The sequence below is a fragment of the Gallus gallus genome, chromosome 3 (genome assembly GCF_016699485.2).
Source record: "Gallus gallus isolate bGalGal1 chromosome 3, bGalGal1.mat.broiler.GRCg7b, whole genome shotgun sequence".
Taxonomy (NCBI): Eukaryota; Metazoa; Chordata; class Aves; order Galliformes; family Phasianidae; genus Gallus; species Gallus gallus.
This window is the reverse complement of record NC_052534.1, coordinates 24,240,943-24,261,412: the sequence shown is the minus strand read 5'-3', so window position 1 is coordinate 24,261,412 and position 20,470 is coordinate 24,240,943. Positions and strand designations below refer to the sequence as shown.

At 41.6% G+C, this 20,470-nt stretch overlaps 1 protein-coding gene and 1 long non-coding RNA gene across 15 annotated transcripts in view; one reads left to right on the top strand and one right to left on the bottom strand.

The window, feature by feature from the left end:
• LOC101749719 overlaps nucleotides 1-20,470 on the bottom strand; it is a 94,464-nt gene that overhangs the window by 9,302 nt on the left and 64,692 nt on the right. The window lies entirely within an intron of this gene.
• The window catches only part of LOC107052934, a 92,324-nt gene that overhangs the window by 61,830 nt on the left and 10,024 nt on the right, over nucleotides 1-20,470 (top strand). For 10 of the 11 annotated variants that reach the window (XR_006938703.1, XR_006938706.1, XR_006938714.1 and 7 more), the window contains one exon: nucleotides 8,803-8,909. The exons of the other annotated variant lie outside the window; for it this stretch is intronic. The gene's annotated coding sequence lies outside the window, so the exon portion shown is untranslated. The remainder of the gene's footprint in view (nucleotides 1-8,802; nucleotides 8,910-20,470) is intronic. 11 annotated transcript variants of the gene reach the window in all.

Here is a 20,470-nt window from a genome sequence, read left to right as displayed (position 1 = left end):
TTTACTTTTTTGTTGTTGTTGTTTTTAAACTTTGTTGTTTTTCTTATTGGGGATGCAAGCCTGTAAGTTGGCAGGGTCACATGCCATGGGCAAAGGGAAAGTCTCTGTGTGAGACTTCAGTACACGAAAGCTCAACAAACCTATCCCTAGCCAAAACAAAGCTTTCCACAGAGAAAGGCAATGCAGCAGGGGCTGTGGCAAAGGCAGCTGCTTGGAACGGAGCTGTCCCAGATGTTGTCAATTGGAATGTGCTAGAAACAGCACTGCCCCCCGCCCTGTTACCCTGCCCCGGTGGCAGTACCAAGCAGGAATATGGCTCCCAGATTGTTTCCTGATGGCTGTTTGATCTGGCTGTGTGGGCGGGAAGGAACCAGCTTTGTCGGGCTGATGTAGGGTGTGCTGGAGTGCTGGCGTGCTGCACATTGTCCCTCTCGTCCTGAGCAGACCAGGCATATGGGGACAAAATGGCGGGTAGGCCACAGGCCCTTGGACTCGGGGAAAGGAAGCTCTTTGCCTGGAAAGCAGGGAGCGAGGTGTTTGGAAAAAAACAGCCCCAAAGCCCCTAAAATGGATGAGTATGTCAGGGAAGGGGCATGGCACAAAGCAGCTGGGAAGCACCTGTGGACCATCATGCCTGCCCTTTGCTATGGGCGGGGTATGGCCTGGCATATGAAGGGGAGCAGGAATTGGCAGTCCTTAGGGCTCTTAGTAAAATGAATCATGATGCTTTCTTTGGAAGGTGCATCTCCACACATCAGTAAGGAAAAGAGATGGGCCTCTTTGGGCAGTTGCTGTGAATTAGTCTGGGCTATAAAAAGGCCATAAAAGACATTAAAGTTGGGATAAATCAGAACTCTTAGTAAAATCTATACTGCTCAGAGGAGGCAAGGCTCTCTTTCTAAACCATACTTTACTTGCCCTATGATTTGCAAGCTATTGCTCAAGCATAGTGGAACAGTATGTACTGTCATAGGTTATAACGTGCCATTGTCATTATTTGGTTCTGAGAAACAGATTGCAGCCCTACTGTAAAAACTGCAATTTTTCTAGTGCCTAGTGCCTAATGATTCACCCAAAACACTGTGAATCACACTGCAAAGCATTCAGCAAAGCTTTATTCCAATATAGTTAGCTAACTTCAAAAAATGTCACTTGATGAATATCTCAAGCATCTTAACTCATTGGGGAAGAAGCCTGAACAGTAAAACTACTGTGTGCAACAGCATATGGCTTCTTGCTGGATAGATTTCAATCGTACTCTCATTTTTATAGTAGCTTTTATGAGATTTTACAGTTACTCAAAAGAAACAATATGAACATGTGAATATGATGGCAAAGCAACATTTCATATTAGTGAATTTGAAAGACATAATTCAATGGAAATAAAGGATCTATAAAACAGCAGTTTTACTTAGAAAACAGAAGTGTTTACTGTTAGTTAATCTGTAGTACTGTAGAGCTGCATGCAGTATGGCATCACATGATTCTAATGGCTTCTTGAATGTTCAGTTGCAAATAAACACTTCTGTATTGAAATACAAAGAGCAAAACAAATTAAATCTAAAAATACAAGAAGGAACTACAGTATTTTTTTTTTCTGAAAGACTATAGTATTTGTAAAAGATGAAGCAACTCTTAAAAAAGCCTATCCAACATGGCTCCAAATATGGATTTGCCTCAGTAAGATTTATAGCAGGTGAAAACAAAAAAATCAAACATTTTGTATACTTTTCCAGTTGTAATCATTGTCACTGTCCCAGCCTGTATAGGGAGTATTGGGGTTGCTTCCTTCTTGAACTCCCAGAGGAATAAGTGTAATTCAGTACATACTAAGTAGTGCAAGGAGTGAATTTCCTAAATCTTATTCTTGACTAGCTCAGTATTAAAAAACCTAGCTGGAGTGATCCTGTAAATATACTTTGCATCCTCTGGTGTCAAGGCTGTCTTTCTCATCTCTCTCCAAGTACTTCTCTCTCTCAAGCTCTGACTCCAAACCTCAAGTCCTACTAATGCTGCAATAGACGTAATCATTCCCAGAGTACTGTGTTGCTACTTCTACCTATTTGACCTAACATGCAATTCTGTGGGAATGGACTACAACCCTTTGCTCCATTTAAAAAAGTGTCTTCCCTAAATTATGAATTTTACAGACTGCTTTCAAAAAGAAAGAAAAATATCTTACATGTTGCACAGGATGAAAGATTTGATGCTTAGAAGTTACCCTTATAAATCCAGGACTGCACAGTAAGTTATGCTTGCTCCAAGTTATCAGTGCTGTTTACATTTGTTTCTTGCCCAGTCCCCCTAGTTTGCATGAAGTTAGTGTAAAATTCCTACAACTTTTTATGCATTTACTGTGTGTCCTGTCTTTTCTTTTTCTCTGATCTTTCTCCTAACTTTAACTTTACTTTTCAGTTCTTTTTCCACCCCTAGTTATGTCTCTTAGCTTTCAGCTGCCTTTTCTCTGACTCCTTCACACATTTCCATGTCTCATAACCCTCTTTAGCCAGTGTATCTGTAATAGTGTTTGTAACAGAGAAGGTCTGTTGCATCTGGCTTTGAGGGTAAAGCTGAGAAAACTAAGAGTGGGGAAGGAACACCTCTAGGGTCCCCATTTCATTCCTTATTTTTTATGCTACACCAGTATTGTCACAGTCTTATTGGCATTAACCTATTTGTGTATGCCTAGTGGGCGTCTGATTCAAGCAGAGTGACTGGGTGTAATACACTGGCAAACAAAAACCACGGAAGAGGGTTGTGTTGAGTCACACAGAAGAGGAGCATGACAGAGGAACAGGGGATTGTATGGGCTCCATGGGCTCTGTACTGCATGTCCTCTCACACAGCTGGGAAACAAGGTGCCCTCAAGCAGTGGTATTGGGTGGCCTCTGGTGATACGACAGATGTGGACTGGTCTTCAGCACAACCTCAAAACACTGCTTGGAGCCAGCACTGAATGCTTGGGTAACTCTAGCCACTTATGTTTCCTCCCATTCTCAACAATTATTTCATTCTAGCCGATCTTTCAAAACCCTTTCTTTACATTACAATTCTCTCATTGCTTTGCAAGAGGTTACGTCACATCACAAGACTGAAAAGCACAGTGCAGAGTAGTGGAACTTGACCCAGATCTGACATTTCTTTGTGACGTGTTATATCAGAAATGTAAAGCAAACATTGTCCTTTTCCTGTTTGGGCAGCAGTGACTGCTGTGGCTTGCCCTACCTTCTGCCTGAAAGAATTTATGAAACTAATGAGGATTCTGTACTGGACATAGGAGAAAACACAGTTATGAAGCTGTTCATGCTTTCTGGAGAGCTGCATGACAGAGAGCGGGCTCTGAGTCAGTGCTTCTGAGGTTGCAGAGAAGCTGGCAAGAAAAGCAATAGCATTTACAGTTGCTGCTACTTGAGAATGAAAAGTGTTGAGGGAAAATATGTTAACGTATTGCTTTGTAGTTTCTGCTGATTTTCTTTTTTGGCCTACTGAATTTCAACTCCTTTTAAATATGCATCTACCAAAAGGGAGTGAGTGAAGGCTGAAATTACCCTTAAAAAACCTGAAGATTAAGAGACTCTAGAGCATTCCACACCCAGTAAAAAAAAAGTAACTTCTTGTACTGAACCTAAGCAAGACCTGACAAACATCATCTGCTATATCCTACATCATGTTTAAAAGAACCTGTGTTAGTTCATACGTGTGTATACAGGAAATGATAACCCCAATTCCCACTGCACAGAGTGCTGACCTTTTGCTGCTTACTGCGAGTCTACCTTTCACATCCTCATAACTACAGACTATATTTGCATTGACTATCACAGGCTCAAGAGCTGGGATGTTCCCCATGCAAGGATCAAGTACTTCATGTTTTTAAAAGAAGACTTATCACTTTATCACGTTGGGGATTACAAGCATGAAGCCCTGATTTGAAAGACTTATGTGATAGTATGTCTCAAGGATTGTTTGCAGATAAAACATGCTTGGTGGGTCCCAAGTGCTCAGTTTAGAGTCCTGCTGCTATCCCTTTGAATGACCTCGAGCAGCTCATTTCACATTGCTGCAGCTTTGTTTTCCATTGATTTTTTGTTTGTTTGTACCTGGCAATATTCTAGAACCTTCTGCATAGCACTCTGTAAAATGAGTCCTGATCTCATTTTGGCTGTTAGGCCCTGGGACGTTAAAAATACTTTAGAGCAGATTTTTAACTCTTTCTCAGACCTGCCTATTTTAACAGACCATCACGCCTTCCTGAAACATGTGGTTATTTTTCCTGAAATATTCTGTCTGCACATTGGTCATTCTGGGTTTCTGCTGACAGGAAAAACTTTAGGGTAGTCACATCCATCACAAAACTATCATATAGTTGTGTACATTTTACAGCTTGAATGTAAAGGTAGTTGCATCAGCACAACCAAGATAATAGTAATGCAGCAGCAAAAAGTAGTAGCTGGCACAAAGGAATTAACGGTTTCTTAAGCTGGCATTACTGCTGGAGATATTTACATAAGTACCCGTGGCAATGCAGCAGGACATGTGATCTCTCAACATAAATCTAGCATTAGTAAGTCCATTCATATATTACCAATAGCATAGTAACTTTTGTAACCTAAGTGGTGAATGGTGAGCAGCATAGCTGAAGCAAAACAGATCTTGGTGTTCTGTGTAGGCTTTTGAGCACCAGACCTGCTCTCTGGGAGCACTCTGTGCAGGAGCACATGGGGTCTAGCTTTTGCTCCCGAAGAGAATAGGCAATTTGAGGATACACTTATTTAACTGGATGTTCATTGGCCTTATTACAGACCTACTTTAACAAGAGATGAAAAATGTGCCTCAGGTGCTGTTTCTTTCCATGTCACTGCAAAGGCGTGACAGACAGTTAATCTAGATGTAAGCGGTGACATTGCAGATGGTGGTGTTTGATCAGACGAGCTGACCAAAGTGCTTGTACAGGAGCTCCAGACAATAAACACCCAAGAAATGTGTGTTAAATTCAGTGGGGGCTTAACTGAAAAGTCTGTTACATTCAAGAGTCATACTTTACTGTCTCTGAAAATGCTTATTCTCAAGTCAAAGTGGAAATGGAGATTTGTCAGTGTTAGTACATCTGTGTACAGGCAGTACCAGATCAGTGCCTCCTCATGACTGTGGACAGAACTGATTTTTTGTACATGGATGGCGCAACAAGAATGGTTAGAAGTCAGGATGTCTAAATACGGGCTGCCTCTGATGGCCAGCAATGTCCCATTCTGAGCTGGCTGTCACACAACCACCCCTTGCCAACCTATGGGAGCTGCCTGTCTGCAGGAGCACAGCAGCTGGGGCAGGCAGTGCCCAGGGCTGAGCTGGCCCCGTGACACGTGGTGTGCATCTCCAGACCACCTCGTGGAGTCTACTGAAAAGTAGTGCACATGGCCATGATTCTGGCTTTCAGTTTTCAAGTTGTAATGAAATCCTTTTTTGTTTGGATGTGCTATAAAGCCCTATGATCTATTTTAGCTGGATTACCAGGGGAAATTTTTTAAAAGCTGCACTGCCAAATGTGCTAATCCATCTCAAGTTACATCAAGGATATCCACAGCATGTGAAAGTGCAAGTTGGCCTGGCATCATTAGAACTTGTAAGTAAACAAACAGTAAACTTTATTACTCATAGTAGGCTTAGAATATCTTCCACTTATTTAGTAAATGTGTGTCTATACGTTACATAAAAGCATTCGGCAATGATTTTCAGGAAGCTTGCCCTGCAGTTAGAAGTAAAACACTTTTTCTGTATTTCATAATGTTAAAAAATAAAGACAAGAGCAAACCAGCTGAAGAACTGCAGGCAGTGCCCTCTCTGCACAGCTTGAACTCTCCCTATATTTATCTGAAGCAGATGTTCCAGGCAGGATGCACACTGCAGCCAGAGGTGAGGACGGAGGTGTACAGGACTTGAATCCATTTCAGTACAGCTCCCACATCCTGTTTACACATAGCTGCTGGCCTGAGAACAACACTAAGGGGAAAAAAAAGGAAGGGGTGTGGGTTGTGATAGGAAGGAACAGTTGATTGGAGTCATGATACTGACACCACTGCTAGGCATGTGCATTGGGAGCGCTGCAGACTGTGTTTCTCTCCACATTACCAGCAACATTTTCTCTGCTACTTCGGCATCATAAGGAAGGGGAAAGGAAGAGAGAAAGCACACTTCCTTTAAAAAAAAGAGAGAGGGCAGAGACACTATGCTTTCTCTGCTATTCAGCAATGCTCCGCAGATCGAAGGAAAAACGCAGATGGAATTCACTGAGCTAACTTTTCAGACTCATTAAAATCATGGGTGGATTTTTAATAGTAGAAAAGGTCTTGCTGAATCACCAATGGGCAATGAGAACTATTCATAATGCTAAGCTCCATTTAAACAGTCATTCTGTTAGAGGATGGATTTTGCAGGCTAGGTACTTACTGCCAATTTGATTTCTACATACACGCAGCATTGAAAGGCCTGCTTTTTTTCCGTGCACTGGACATGCACTTCCATTTCAAGCCTCATTCCCTACAGCAATTCCACATCATTCATATATACTCCTGATTAATGTTGTGGAGATAGGAAGAGGGGCATATATATTTCTACGTCTTTTTTTTTTTCTTTCTTTTTTCTGACACTTAAACAGGATCAGTGGAGGCCCAGCTTTTCCTTGTCAAAGCTTCAGAAAGCTGCTAGTGGCAAATTTCCCAGGAGGCAGAAATGGAAGAAGCAGTTTTTCCAGGTTGTTTTTCACAAAGTTCACAACACGGGCTGGGAACACTATGTATCAGTTAGGCATCCCTGTAATATTATATTCTGCAGAGATTGGCTACTGACTTCACATCTCCATGGTCATGCACAGATACAACACAGGATAGCCTGAAGAACATATATCTTCCTCTGCTAAAATGGTATGAACTTATCAACACTACAAGCATCTCTTCAGCTCGTATTTTAAAATACTTGAGAAGCAGAATGTATTTGTGACACGTTCAGTGCCAGAAGTAATGAACTAATTTATTTCACCAGGACAGTATAAAAGAAGCTGAAAACTTACTAAAAAGTCTGGAAAACTACATTTCTGTAGGGTCTTATAATCTATTTTATCTCCTACTAATGAGAATATAAAATAATAAAATTGCAAAATAAAAGTTTCTACTTCTTTCAACCCTGACCAGACAAACTTCTTTATCAGTGCCAGTTGTTTTTTTTAAAGGAGAAAAAATTACACTCAAAGCTTTTCTTTTTTATCCATGAAGTTTCAGTAGGAGACAGCAACTTCTAAACAATTTGCTGAGATAGGCTGCATTTCCCTGGATGCCTTACTTTTCTTTATTATGCTTGCATTATTTTGTTATGCAAGCAACTACCATGGCATCAGACTTTGATTTTCTTATTTTAAATTCTCTAGAAGACCAGAAATTTGGGATCAGATTGAAAGATAGAAGGAAAAAATTTAATTCTGTTTCATTCTTAAGCCTTTCTTTTAAGCTTCAATCTATGTTATGCTTAAAAGTCAATCTTCAGATAAGAAACAGCAGTCAATCTCTTTGTTGGCTCCCCTTTGTATAAAACTGCCTATTGAGTTCCTTTTTCTCTGAAAAGACTATAAAAAAGACAAATTAAGACCTTACTATATTGTTACTAGTTATCCCTTTTCACATTTATGTAGCTTTTTATTTACAGTGTCCATTAAAAACTTTTCAAACTGCTTGTGGAAAAAGCACCAAATCAGTACTAAAAAGCATCTGTCTCAGGGTCAGGTGGAGGCGGTCTGAAAAGTGTCTAATTTTGTGTCACAAAAAGCTTTAGAACAGGATGAAGCACTCTAATTGGAAATGCAGACACTAACTGGAGAAGGAGACTATTTTATCTTTCCTAATAGGTTCTATTTCCATATTTTTTTCCATTAGTTCACTGAAGAGTTGGGTCTTTTGCACCATTTTTTGGTGGTGTTTTCAAACATCTGGCATAGAATTCAGTGTTACAGTCCATGAAAACTAAAATGTTTTAAGGAAAAACAGTTGCTGGTAGACAAACAGTAATATACCATTTCCTGACTTTTAAGCCTTTGGCCTTCAAAGAGAGGGTATGCTTTGCTACTGACACGTGGAAATACCCCCAAGATGTTCCCTAAAGCAAAGGACTTATGAATAACAGGATAGTACCAAAAATGTGTAGGAACTGGAGAATGACAATCAAACTAGTGGTATAACACTCATATCCCTTTCTAGACAAAAACAGAATAGTAGCTGAAAAAAGTCTGGGAGACAGCATGGATATCAGCTCAGACTTATACATTATGAGTTTTAAGCCAAACTTCACTTCTATTCTATTGTAGCCTAGGATTGTGCTGCTCTGCTATTATTGCTGTACTGTCCATCATATTATAGCATTACAGCTACTATTTTTTTCTTGGATCTGAGCTTTCTCTAAGCAATTCCCTGTCTGAGTTGAATCTTGACCTGTCACAAATGTTGTGTTCCGTCAAATTTTTCTCCTTTTCCTTACTTCCAGTGAATGTTGTCAACAGCCCTATTTTCTTCTTCTTTTAACCCCTCTTGCTTTTTCATGTGAAAATGCTTTCAGCTTCTTTTCTTGATCGTGACAGTTTTTTCCATGGTTGCTGAAGAGAGTTCCAGGGCTTCATGTCTGAAGTCTTTCATTTCTCATACAAAACAAACAAATGCAAACAGAATGTAGGAAAGCTATACTGCTAGCTTATCTGAAAGAAGGATGAAGTCTTGAATAAGTCAAGCATCAAGGTGATGGCAGTTTTTTTTTTTTTTTTTCCTGCAGGGTTGAACTGGACTGTGCTTATGGCCAGCAGGCAACCTATGTCCACAAGGGGAATGAATCCAGGCAGTTTTCTTTGACATAAAAAGGAAGAAGTCTGAATGTCTGTGGTAACTGAACTATCCAAATCACCTTAATCAGTAGCCTCACTTGAGCACAGGATAAATGATGCAAAACAGGCCAGATTTATACTTAAGGTTGATAATAACTAATAATTCAGATTCTAGAAGTTTTAAATATCTATAAAATCAAAAGAATTGACAATGAGAAAAATATGCTTTTTTACTAAAACATTTCCACATATGTTTCATGGATAAATACCAGCTTATTATTAACTTTAGCATATCAAAATAAACACGCTGAGTGATTTTTCTCAGCCTCTGATAATACTGAGGTGGAATATAAATATTTCAGCAGTCCAAGCTCCCACAAAAGCAGTAGAAAATCATAGGCATCTAACATCTCACCATTCACACTGCTTCCTGGGTATGCTAAGGAATTCCTTTGGCTTTTTCTTCCAAGCTGAGATGATGAGACTGGACAGGAATTACTATTACTTTAGTGGCAGATTAATAAGAAATTATGTGGAAAACATTAAAAGCGTTTGGCATTTATACCAGTCTGTAATAGTACTCAATGGTGGTCATTCTCTTGAAGGGGATAAATGCTTCAATAATGCTTAATGTTCAGTTTGCAGTCATTCTTCTGGAATAGCAGAAACTCAAAAATACAATTATGAATCTAACTTGTCTGATGACCGTTTAAATTCCATTAATAGTGGACTTAGCTGCTGTAAGAATTTCTTATTCTTACTGCAATTTTTCTGTTTTGAAACATATAGAAAGACTAGGTTTAAGTTATAAACAGTACAGTAATTCATATTGCTTACACCCTCTGGTTGGGGACTTGTAATTTCATAGTTAATGACTTCATTGTAAGAACAGTAAGAGAAACAGAAGATGATAGAATGATTTCAGCTTCTTTAGCCTTGAAGAGCATTATGAAATATAAAGCAAGGAAAGTTAGTGAATCTAGTGCTGCATAAGAAGATTGTAAGCATACCCCTGCCTGTGAAGCTTTCATATTCAGTCTTTTTGTGATTCTATTCTGAAAATAGTAAGAGCTGCTACTAGATTTTAATTCTCATAAGTGCCCAATATTTACACTCCATAAAAACAGAAGGAGAATATGACTTCAAAAGATCATCTGTTAGTACCCCATTTTCTGCCATATTTTTGACTCTGTGTCCTGAGTGCAGAATAACTCAATTTAGCTGATCACTAATTTTTGTTAATGACACTTTTTGTTTAAGTGCCTGGAGTTGGTTACTGGTCTTATCTGATAAGATAAACACATTCTTTAAAATGTTTTAAGATAATAATTACCTCAATTAATAGTTATATTTACAATGCCTATCGGGCCCTGTGCACAAATCTACCCGGAAACTAACTACAACTACCTGTGAAAGAAATGAATGGAAAAAGATTAAATACATTATTAAATACAAACCTGAGGATATTGGTCAGTGAGGTACATTTACACACACTCTAACATTTTAGATATTTATCTTAGCAGATACTTTTTTAGAAAACTGTGATGTGTACAATGCTTCATTGATGATACACTTTTGACAATGCTGTCATTAGTGCTGTTTTAAAACATGGAGAAAACTGTTACAGCTAATGACATTGAATTCCCCAGCCTTTTATTTAGGAAAGAAAATCAGTAGCCTGTGTGGAATCTGCATGGTAGAAAAGAGGAAAATAATATTAAAAAAAATCTGCAGTGGAAAAGTGAAATATTATGAAGTCTGCTTTTTATTTATGATCTAAAAGAAATTACTCTGCCTGTTAGATGGTTAGGTTGATATAATGATTTTTTTAGGGAGCATAGTATTATTCATGAAATGTCTGCTAACTGGAGAACCATTCAGGAACCTGGCTTGTATAAGAAAGTGTTGTCAGCAGTAGCAGGACAGTGATCGTTGGCCTGTACTTTGCTGGTGAGCATGGTTGGTGAGGTTGCAGCTAGAGTACTGTGTTCGGTTTTGGACCCCTTGTTGAAGAAAGAAATTGAGGTTTCTGAGCATGTCAGGGGAAGGGCAACAAAGTTGGTGAAGGGTCTGGAGTGGCTGAGGGAGCTGGGATTGTTCAGTCTAGAGAAGAGGGGGTTCAGGGGAGACCTCACTGTCCTCTACAACTACTTGAAAGGAAGGAGACGGTGGTGACATTGGCTTCTTCTCCTGCATAACTAGTGGTAGTGGTAGTGGTAGTGGTAACTAGTGGAATGGCCTCAAGATGTACCAGGAGAGGTTCAGATTGGACATCAGGAAAAAAATTTTTCTCCAAAAGAGTGATCAGGTGCTGGCACAGGCTGCCCAGGAAGGTGGTGGAGTCACCATCCCGGGAGGTGCTCAAGAAACATCTAGATCCTCAAGGATGGGGAGGGCTGGGAGAGGGTCCATGCTCCATATTCTTGGCAAATCACCCTCTACCACCCCCCACCTACCTTGTGTTCCCAGGTCCCCCTAAGCAATAGGTTTGCAGCATTGGACACTGAAGGGGGGGTATGTGAGAAGGCACAGGAAGGCTCCCCTAAGAGGTTACAAAGGGCAAGACAGTCTACTCCACATGCTGAGACTGTCTCTGCCAGGAAAGACAGAAGGGTGGTTGTGGTAGGTGACTCCCTTCTCAGAGGAACAGAAGGTCCCATTTGCAGACCAGACCCAAGCCGTAGGAAAGTGTGCTGCCTTCCTGGTGCCCAGGTCAGGGACATAACTAGAAAACTCCTGAAAATGGTTCACTCTACCAATTACTTCCCATTGCTCATAGTTCAGGTGGCCAGTGATAAAATCGCTCAGAGAAGCCCATGAACTATGAAAAGAGATTTCAGGGGTTTAGGGTGAATAGTTCAATGAGCAGGAGCCATATGGTGTTTTGTTCTATACCTCTGGGGCTGTAAAGGACATGCAGTGGGCTAGGAAAACACAGGTAACGAATAATTGGCTCAGAGGCTGGTGTCAAGGCAGGAATTTGGGGGTTTTTGACCATGGGGCAGTTTATTCAGCCCCTGGCCTGTTGTCCACGGATGGAACTCACCTGTCTCAAATGAGTCCTAGTGCAGGAGCTAGCAGGGCTTATTGAGAGAGCTTTGAACTAGCTATATGGGGGAAGGGGACAAAACAGGGCTCACCAGAGATGAGCCTAGGGGAACAGTGCTGAAACTGGGGGTGAGGCAGGTGTCTCATCTGAAGTGCACCTATGCCAATGCATGCAGCATGGGCAACAAACAGGAGGAGCTGTTTAGCTGCAGGCTAACTATGACCTAGTTGCTATTACTGAAACATGGTGGGACCACCCCATGACTGGAGTGCTGTGATGGATGGCTACAAGCTCTTCAGAAGGGATAGACAAGGAAGGAAGGCTAGCCGGTGATGTGGCTCTTTATATTAAAGAATGTTTTGATGTTGAAGAGCTTGGGGTTGGGAATGATAAAGTTGAGTGTCTATGGATAAGGCCTGTAGGGGTGACATCTTGGCAGGGGGGGGTGTGTTATAGACCATCTAATCAGGATAAAGAGATGGATGAGTCATTCTATGAGCAGCTTGTGGAAGTTGCACAATTGCCAGCACTCGTTCTCATAGGTAACTTCAACTTCCTTGATATATGCTGGAAATATAATACAGTGCAGAGGAAGCAGTCCAGGAGGCTTCTAGAGTATGTGGAATATAGCTTCCTTGCAAAGCTGGTACGAGAGCCTACCAGGGTGGTGCCCTGCTAGATCTGCTCTTCACTAACAGAGAAGGACTGGTGGGAGATGTGAGGGTTGAGGACTGTCTTAGGCAGAGTCACCATGAAATTACAGAGTTCCTGTAGCAATTGGACAGATCAGTATGATGGGAAAGGTGTTACAACAAAGGTGTGATGATGGAAGGACTGGTCACAACACCCCCAGGCAACCCTACAGGCTTCGGGAGGAGTACCCAGAAAACTGCCTGATGGAAAGGGACCTTAGCGTACTGATGGACGGTCAGCTGAAGATGAGCCAGCAGTGTTCCCACGTGGCCAAGAAGGCCACTGGCATCCTGGCTTGTATCAGGAACGGTATGGTGAGCAAGACTAGGGAAGTAACCCTGCTTCTGTACTGAACACTGCTGAGGCCCCACCCTGAGTGCTGTGTTCAGTTTTGGGCACCTCAGTACAGAAAGGAAATGGAGGTGCTGGAGCAGGTCCAAAGAAGGGCAACAAGGCTTGTGAAAGGCTTGGAGAATATGCCCTATGAGGTGCGACTGAAGGAACTGGGGCTGTCTAGTCTGGGGAAGAGGAGGCTGAGGGGAGACTCTATTGCTCTCTTTAAATACCTGAAAGGTGATAGCAGCAAGAGTGGGGTTGGTCTCTTCACACTGGTGACAGGATGAGGGGAAATGGCTTCAAGTTACGCAAGGGGAGGCTTAGGTTGGATATCAGGAAAAATTTATTTACAGAAAGGGTTGTTAAACACTGGAATAGGCTCCCCAGGGAAGTTGTGGAGTCACCATCCCTGGATGTGTTTAAAAACCGTTTGGATGTGGTACTCAGGGACATGACTTAGCAGAGGGTTGTTAGAATTAGGATAGTATGGCTAGGTTGCAGTTGGATTTGATTATCTTTTAAGGCCCTTTCCAATCTGAGTAATTCTATGATAGAAAAGTGCTATAAAGGAAGGGAAGAAGGTTGCTCACTTGTATCGGAAGACTCTAGGTTCTCACAGGAAAGCTTCACCAAGGAGGCATCTGTAGAAAGAGATCCTTTCCCAGTGGCAGTCAGCCCTTAAATGAGGTCTAAGAGAGGTGCAGCCAGGCTCCACCCCTTCTGGTTGCACGGATGAATTGCCTTCACCTGTGCTCCCAGGGCTGACTGGGTCCTTTCCCCACGTGCTCAATCAGTGATTCAGGCTGTGACTCAACAGTTCCCATACAGTTCTTTATTCTTGGTGATGTCAGAAGGGTGCCTAGCAAAACAACTGTCTTGAACTTCCAGAGGGTGGACATTGACCTGTTCAGGACACTTGTTACAGGGGTCCCTTGGGAGTTGCTCCTGAAGGGTAAAGGGGTCCAGGAAGCCTGGGTGCTCCTCAAGATGGTAATCTTAAAGGCACAAGAACAGGCTGTTTCTGAGTGCCATATGGCAAACTGTAGGGGAAGAAGGCCGTGTGGATGAACTAGGAACTATTGTTGAGACTCTGGGAGAAAAAGAGAGTCTACATTCTCTGGAAGAAGGGACAGGCTACTTGGGGGAGACTACAAAGAAGTTGCTAAGATATGTAGGGAGGAAGCTAGAAAGGCAAAGGCCTGGCTTGAACTCAGACTGGCCACTGCCATAAAAGAGAACAAGAAATCCTTTAACAGATGTATTAATGGTAAGAGAAGAACCAAGGAGAATTTCCATCCTTTACTTGATGCAGCAGGGAATGTGACCACTGTGGATAAGGAGGAGGCTGAGGTCCTCAGTGCCTTCTTTACATCTGCCTTTAATAGTCTGATCAGTTATCCTCAGGGCACTTTACACCCTGACCTGGAGGTCTGGGATGGAATGCAGAATACACCCCTGGTGATTCAGGAAGAGACAGAGAGCTGTTCCTCCATCTGGACTGTCACAAGTCCATGGGACTGGATATGCTCCACCCTAGGGTGCTGAGGGAGTTGGTGATTGCTGAGCCACCTTCCACCATCTATCAGTGTTCCTGGTTATCTGGAGAGGTTCCAGAGGATTGGAGGCTTGCCGATTAGACTCCTATTTAAAGGAGGGACATAAGGAGGATCTGGGGAACTAGAGGCCTGTCAGCCTCACCTCCGTACCAGGAAAGTTGTGGAGCAAATCACCTTGGGTGAGATCACATGGCACGTGCATAGCATCCAGGGGATCAGGTCCAGACAGCATGGGTTCATGAAAGGCAGGTCATGCTTGACCAACCTCATCTCCTTCTATGACCTTGTGACCAGACTAGTAGATGAGGGAAAGGCTGCTGATGTAGTCTACCTAGACTTCAGCAAAGCCTTTGATACAGTCTCTCACAGTATTCTCCTGGGCAAACTGGCTGCCAATGACCTGGACAGGTATACCCTTCTTTGGGTAAGGAACTGGCTAGAGGGCCATGCCCAGTGGGTAGTAGTTAATGGAGTTAAGTCCAGCTGGCGACCCATTACAAGTGGTGCCCCCCAGGGGTCAGTACTGGAGCCCATCTTGTTTAATATCTTTATTGATGACCTAGATGAAGGGATTGAGTGTACCCTCTGTAAGTTTGCAAATGACACCAAGTTGGGAGGTAGTGTCGATCTGCCTGAGGGTAGGGAAGCCCTTCAGAGGGATCTGGATAGGCTGAATCGCTGGGATGAGGTTCAACAAGGACAAGTGCCAGGTCCTGCACTTTGGCCACAATAACTCCATGCAACACTATAGGCTAGGGGCAGACTGGCTAGATGACTGTGAAGAGGAAAGGGACCTGGGGGTGTTGATTGATGCTCAGCTGAGAATGAGCCAGCAGTGTGCTCAGGTGCTCAAGAGGGCCAGTGCAATCCTGGCCTGCATTAGAAATAGTGTAACCAGCAGGAGCAGAGAGGTAATCATCTCCCCGTACTCAGCTCTGGTGGGGCTGCAGCTAGACTACTGTGTTCAGTTTTGGGCCCCTCACTACAAGAAAGACATTGAGGCCCTGGAACATGTACAATAACATTGTACATAGAGGAAGTGGACCTGGGGGTATTGATTGATGCTAGACTGAACATGAGCCAGCAGTGTGCCCAGGTGGCCAAGAAGGCCAATGGCATCCTGGCTTGTATCAGAAATAGTGTTGCCAGCAGGAACAGGGAAACAATTGTTCCCCTGTACTCGGCACTGGTGAGGCTGCACCTTGAGTACTGTGTATAGTTTTGGACCCCTCACTGTAAGAAAGACATTGAGGCCCTGGAGCGTGTCCAGAGAAAGGCAACAAAGCTGGTGAGGGGTCTGGAGCACAGGCCTTATGAGGAGTGGCTGAGGGAACTGGGATTTAGCCTGGAGGAGGCTCAGGGGACACCTTGTTGCACTCTACAACTACCTGAAGGGAGGTTGTGATGAGGAGGGATTTGGCCTCTTCTCCCAGGAAACAAATAGGACCTGAAGAAATGGCCACAAGTTGCACCAGAGGAGACTTAGATTAGACATAAGGAAAAAATTTTTCTCTCAGAGGGTGGTCAGGCACTGGAATGGCCTGCCCAGGGAGGTGGTGGAGACACTGTCCTTGGTGGAGTTCAAGAGATGTCTGGACAAGGTGCCATGAGATATGGTTTAATAGCTCAGTGGATAGTAATGGTGATAGAAGGATGGATGGACTACATGAACTTGTAGGTCCTTTCCAACCTTGTGATTCTATGATTCTAGATGCAGTACTAAGGGAACATGGTTTAGTGGGGAAACACTGATAGTAGTTGACAGTTCAACTAGATAATCTTGGAGATTACTTTTCCAACCTCAGTGATTCTATGATATCAGTCTCATTTCATGTTTTACTGTGCAGCTTTCCCTCTTCTGTCTGCAGTGTGTTCCACAGTACCTGCACATTCAGAGGGGACCCAAGTGAGTTAGCCTTTGATGTGCAGGTGTATTGGCCTTCAGGTGTTCATTTGCATTACGCACATATCTATCTTAAGTCTGTATGTACCACATCTATCCATACCTATATCTCTCTCTATATCTGTATCTATATCCTCTATATCATTTATCCATCTTAACTTTCCTTTAGCAACCTTACTTCAGTTTTACTGATGAGTTTGCTCAAATCAGGGTGATGCGTACTAGACAGACAGAAATTTGGTCAGACCTCAGAACACTAGAAACCTCCTGAGGTCCCTTCCAACCTCTAGTCCTGTGATCAGGAGGAACAGAAAGCCAAGGCATGGAAAAGGAAAGAACAGGATCCATTTAGACCCAGAAGAACTGTGTCCTCATTTCATGGTGCTGCCTTATAATCTCTGCACTCTAAAAGAAAAAGTGCAGAAGCAGTAGGTAAGCACACAGGACAATCTCCTTGCAAAATAAGTAACAACCACAAACGCTTCAGTACAGAGGAAGTCCCTGAAGCACAGGGAAATCCAGCAACAATCCCAACACTGGCAAAGAGGAAACGTGTAGAAGTCTATCTATGGCTTTGCGCTCCGGGAAGGTGCAAGTAATCATTAGGAAAGTATTTCTTCATCATACATTTATACATTAGCACTTTGAAGATGCCAAATCTGTCTGTCCCATAAGAGAAATTGTAAAGGCTTCAAAATGTAACATATTTATGAAATACTGCTTTATCTTGATGTTAGGATCTTCCCAGAACTAAACAGTTCCAGTTTTCCCTTAATTTAATTTCTCCCTCTCTCAGATTTCTAGGAAGCCTATAATCAATCTGGAGATGTAATTCTACCAAATACAGTGTATCAGTGTGCCCGGGAGGGATCCACGTAGAGTACTATTGTATCAGACTTCCTGGATATATAGTTTCATGCTTATTTAGCCATTTAAAGTAAGCGAGGGGAGGAATGAATAAGTAGAATCTCAGAGGTAAATGTTACCTATTATTAGCAGCTCTGCTGTCACCTCAGTGATGTATTAGAGGACGTGTTACATCCTGTTTGAAAAAAATATTTTCTACATCCCATTCTCAATGGCATAAGATAAAACAGATTAGAAAAAAAAAGGTGGAAAAAGGTAAAGCCTTGTCAATACCATGTAATGGTAAGAGCAATGCAGCTGGTAAGTCACCTGGGTATTTATAGCTATTTTCCCAGAGAGAAGCACTATTAGTAAACTCCACTAATAAACAATAGCTTATTGCAGTAAGAGAAATAACATACTGATTTCATTTTAAATAGTGTCTTTGATCCCCAACTGGGGAAAAAAAAAAAAAGGCATTAAGATTTTATGGCCTCCATCCTATTCATCCTGCTTATTGGTTATTTAATGGGAAGGGATAAACCTGTATCTCTGGAAAACTTAAGACCACTTTGCACTTCTGTATTCCTTCTTAGTGCAAGGTCTCTGCAGGGTCTGCATACAGTGCTGTAGGGTGACTCAATTTAGTTCCAGTCATTGATATGATATGACATTATGTCTCCTAATGTTTGTGTTATATTAGATCCTTATATATTAAGATCTCCATTGTGCTAGATGCTGTAGAGAGATTTATCAGAAAAGTCAGTCCACAGTCCAGACAATCTATAGCCTAGGTCAGAGAGGGCAATGGAAAACTTAGCTAGCCATTAGATTCAGTGAAGTTCACAAACACAGCAATAGAATTGAAACAACTAAACAAATGCACACAGGAAGTCTGTGGAAGATTAAGGCACAAATAATCTCTGGGCTCAGTTCTGCTATCCCACAGGACAAATTTGGAAAAGTTCAGTTCTGTGCGTGGGTGATGAACCAACAGAAAGTAATACACTGGGTTACATTCCCCAGGTGTCAGGCTCATCTAAGATTTACAAATGGTTAGTTTTAGATCAGAATGTTCTAGGTTGTAACAAACTATTTATTAAAATAACTCGAGGAATCAGAGAATCATTGCCTTGAGTCAAATTTTTCCTTTAGAGAGTAGTTCCCTTTCAGACTGAAGTCTACTTAGTAAATATATAGTACTTTTTGTGTGAATAGATGTTCAAACTAAGCAGAGGTTTCTTACCTCTGAGTGACATGGCAGTAGGATTAAACTGGTCAGATGTCTCAGCTGCATGTTCTACGCAGGTTTTTTTAGTTTGGCCAGAAATTAATGGAGGGGATGCCACCCCAACAACACTCACTTGTCTGAACCAGAACACCACTGTTACAGAAGGGCACCTGTACTGAGCCAACCTCCCTATGTTTGGGTAATCTCGATATAAAGAAAAGCTCCCAAATTCTCTCTTTAAATCAGCTTTATATCTCTTGCAGCCCAAAGAAAGGCAGGAGGTATCTATTGTAGGCTAGCATCTGACTCTTACTGATTAAATATCTTGTAGTTTGAATATTTAACCAGACCTTGTCCACAGCACTACAGATTCCTGGCTCTAGAAATAATTTAAGCAAACATGATTTCTCCTGCAGTGTGGTGTTAGACTAGAAGACTGATATGAAGAAGGAAAAATTTAGATTTAGTTGAATAGATATTCTAATCATTTTCAAGTATGAGCAAGATCCAGTAGCGATTTTAAATATTAACATTAATCTTCCTAGCAGTGTGTGCAAGGGAGTTACACCTCTCATCCACATTCAGAAAAAGATGTTTTTGTTTGCCAGTTCTCCTATTACTTTGGCCTCTGTAATAACAAGTAGTGCCCTCTCAAATTACACTTTCTGCTACTAGAAAACTATGATGCAGTTGCTGTCACTGAAACCTGGTGGGATGGTTTCCACAAGTAGAGTGAGGCTATCATCATGTACAAGCTGCTCAGGCTACCTGGGGCTCTAAGCAATCTGATCAAGCTGTACACATCCCTGTTCACTGTAGTTAGACTAGATGACCTTTAAGGGTCCCTTCCAACTCAAACAACTCTGTGATTCTATGACATATTCCTAAGAAATGTATGCATGTACATGTGGCTTAAATGGCCTTTTTTTATTTTTAAAAGACCAGGCTTAATGTTACATCTGAATTAAAGCAATCTTCAGTTTTAAGAAGCTTTTGATTTCTTTGAAAGTGGATGGATTTATCAAGCCAGAGCTGGAACAAAATTAATTGTGAACCTTAAAAGAGAGAGAGAGATTATGTTTCCAAAACATGAGGACAAGTATGACCTTACTGTAAAACTATGTACTTTAGCCTCTGGGTAAAAGTGGTGCATGAGAGGTTTATTTATGTTTAGGTGTGTAAATAAACAGTAAGCCTTTGGACACTCTTCTAATATTTCAAATGGAGTCTGCCAGCAGTCTTTTATTTCTGTTACGGCTTCAGGACATTAAGACCACAGAAACACAGCTAAATTAGATGTTGCAAATGCAGAAGAATTCATGGCACCTCTTGCTTTCACATCAGAGGGCCCTGATTCAGTTGAGCAGTGCTTTATTTAAAAGGTAGGGATAGCAGCAGTCTGGCATGCTGCCCTCAGACTAAACTGTTTTTCCTATGTAAAGGTAGCAGAACCAGGTCCTTTGTTTTAATAGATCTGATGATTAAACAAGGATAGTCATGACCAATATAGGGTTACCTTGAAAATTATACTGAATGCATTTATACAAATATAGTGTGTGGGAGTTTTACCCTTAGAGGTTAACAAACATCTTGCTCATAGAGCCCTACACAGTAGATTTTATAGAGGTAAAATATGCCTGAAAGGATGTGAGCCATAAGACAATCAATTATCAGAAAATTGTATCCTTTCCACATGTAACTTTTCCAAGTCTCAAGCCTTTCTGAAGCATTACTGTATTACTTAGAAAGTGTTAAAACAATAAGAACAAAATAGCCTAGATTATTAACTGGGGTATAATAATTAATATTAAATAATTTACTTAACACCTGAAATGACAATAGCCAATCACTGACCATTGCTGTTTTCATGCCTCCTGTAATCAATTGGTTTTTATATACAAGGGCAAAATTAATAGTCTGATATAGATACCATTTCTGCACTTAGCCTGGAAGCAACTTGTATGATTGAAAGAGCCTGTTCTGAAGTGGCAAACACTGTATTATA